Here is a 2,801-nt window from a genome sequence, read left to right as displayed (position 1 = left end):
TCTGAGCTTATTTAGTTCTATTAATACACTGAAATCTCATTTGTGTCATGAAGAAAGTCTTTAATCAAACAGAATTCAAAGAGCAGAAACATTTCATATATGGAGTTAAACATGAATCATTGTTTCAACAACATATTTATTGTTGTCATAAACAGACAAGAAGACAACAACAAACTGCTCCTCCCATTCAACACATGTCAGTCCATATCCCAGCAAACTAAATCATCTCCATTGACACCTTCATTGGCAACACCTTCATTTTACCATCAGTTTCAATAAATGGAAACATCCTGTGAGTGAAAGTGTGTGTGAAGGTGTGTATGTGTGTGTTAGTATCAGGATCAGAGAACGACAGCTTTCCTCTGTTCCAGTCCAGATTCACTCTGATCCTCTGGAGCTTCTTCGCAATTGGGAGAGCAGTGTATAGAGCTGATTGTGAGAGTGTGTAGTATTTACTTAGACTAAACAATATTGCCCATAATCCAAATGTTATGATTCCCTTCCTCTGCACAGACTCTGCTGACACACCCAGTCCCCACCATGTACTGTCTCCAACATCAACATCCCAGCTGTGAGTCCCTGAGTTAAAGCCCTCAGAGGCAAGAACAGGGAGGAAAAAATCAAACCTCTCTGGATTATCAGGAAGCTGCTGCTTCTCTCCTCCATATCTCACACTGGTCAGATCTTCAGACAGGATGAGTTCTGGATGAGCAGTGTTTGGGTCCAGAATGAGAGGAGTGCAGGAGACCATGTCCTTCATGTTGTTCCAGATGTTGAAGGTCAGGTTGCCCAGGTGTTTGGCCTGGTCTATCAGAGCTCCTGAGGGCAGCTGTGGATCATCCAGCAGGGGGCAGCGCTGGACTCTTTCCACTGCAGCCTTGTAGTTGTGCAGGAATGAGACGTCTTCAGCTCTCAGCTCCTCCTCTGTGGCTCTGACTGTGTCTGAAAGAGCTGCTATCTCTCTGCTCAGAGCCTCCATCTTCTCCTTCATCATCCCACTCTTCTGCTCCTCTTCCTCCCTCAGTGCAGCCAGCCTGGCCTCCTCTTCCTCTGCTAGAAACTGGTGAAGCTTCTTAAACTGCTCCTTAATCTGCCTCTCTGTGTGTCAGGCCTGGACCTTAATGTGTTCTGCTGTTTGATCAAACTTCACTTGAACTTCTTCACAAACCTTTAACTTCTTCTTTAAGGGCTCCAGAGTTTCCTGAAGTTTCTTGTGTTGTTGTGCAGCTTCATCGATGGGTCTGAATCTGTGATTGGTGTGATTTTCTGAGTCTCTGCAGACGACACACACTGGCTGCTGATGGTCCAGACAGAAGAGTTTGAGTTTCTCAGAGTGCAGACTGCAGAGAGCCTCTGAAGCTCTCTGATCTCTCTCCTGTAAGAACGACTCACAGAGGTTCTTTAAAGCTCGGTTTAAAGGTGGATCATTCACTGATATTTCCTTACAAACTGGACACTCGTGTGTTGGTCTCTCTCTCCACCATCTCTTCAGACAGTCTTTACAGAAGCTGTGGCTACATGACAGAATAACAGGATCTCTGAAGACCTGCTGACAGACCGGACAGCAGAGATCCTCCTCTGATCTGGAAGCCATTGAGTCTGTGAGTGAAGCTGAAAACAGCAGACAGGAAGTACAGTCAGTCCTGGCTCCCCTCCCTCCTCTACCACCTTCACTGAAACTTCCTTTGAGTCGTGTTTTTGCTCAAACTCACATTCAGTGTGTGGAGCGTCAGCAGCTTGAAGCAGCAGTGTTGGAGTTTTCCACTTTTCTCTCCTGTAGCTGGACTCACTCAGAGGAAGCTGCTAGTTTGGTCTGAGCTCAGTCTGATCGTCTGTGCGTCTCTCTTTAATCAGGAAGAGAAACAGCTTATTTCCTCGTTTTTCTCAATTGAGTCATGTGAGGGGCAGAGCTTCATACACCTTCCTTTTACAAAGTCTGTGCATCTCTCTTTAATTAGGAAGAGGAACAGCAGATTTCCTGGTTTGTTGCAGATAAATCATGTCAGGGGTGGAGCTTCATTCGCCTTCCTTTTATGTAGGCTGTTTCTTCACTCCTAAACGAGTTTTTCAGACCTCTACTTAGACATTTTACCTGGTTGTAGCTGAGAAAAAGGTTTTGCTTGATTTCACTTGAACAGGCCACGACATAAAAACATTTTTGAATTTTAGAAAATAAAGTGTCTTTCACTGGTGCAGCTGTTTGTGAGTTTTTTTTAAAACTGTTACTTGATCTTCAAGTATGTTTTTCTGTTTATTTGACTGCATTACATTAGAGAGTAACGCAGGAATAGAAACATTTGATTTCATGTGTTTAGTGACAAGAATACAAGTAATCAGCTCATTAATTATAAATCCCATGAACTTGTTTCTCAAGTCAGGAATCCTTTTTAAAAATTATATTCTTACAGAACACCAGAACAATAAACATTTACTGAACAGTTGTTAAAAATCCAAAACTTTTTCATATTAAGAAAATGTTTTCAAAACATTCAGACTTCAGTTTAATTTACTAAAAGATTAAGAACTGAGGAAACCTGTCAGGGTAAATAGGATTCATCTTTTGGGGTCTGTCATGGTCCCCGTGTCTGCCCAGCTGGCCCAGGTTGTCTACATGTGTTTTCTTGTTTTCCTTTCTCTCTCAGGCTCACCATGCGTTGCCTGGGTGGATCTCATTGCGGGCTCCTGCCTCTGGCCCTCAAACCTTTAAGTCATTACGTTAAGTCATCATGCACCTGGGGTGCATTACCTTATCAGCATCCACTACATAAGGCTGTGGCTGGGAACCTCTCCACGCTGGACTA

The 2,801-nt window shown here is 43.5% G+C and overlaps 1 pseudogene; it reads right to left on the bottom strand.

Moving 5' to 3' along the window:
• Positions 1–217: 217 nt before the first annotated feature.
• Positions 218–1,594, bottom strand: LOC146634946 (nuclear factor 7, ovary-like; annotated as a pseudogene).
• Between the last annotated feature and the right edge of the window lie 1,207 nt (positions 1,595–2,801).

The sequence above is a fragment of the Diplotaxodon limnothrissa genome, linkage group LG3 (assembly GCF_057381915.1).
Source record: "Diplotaxodon limnothrissa isolate DT_005_m linkage group LG3, D_limnothrissa_male_GT1.1, whole genome shotgun sequence".
Classification (NCBI taxonomy): Eukaryota; Metazoa; Chordata; class Actinopteri; order Cichliformes; family Cichlidae; genus Diplotaxodon; species Diplotaxodon limnothrissa.
This window is presented reverse-complemented; position numbering and strand designations above follow the sequence as displayed.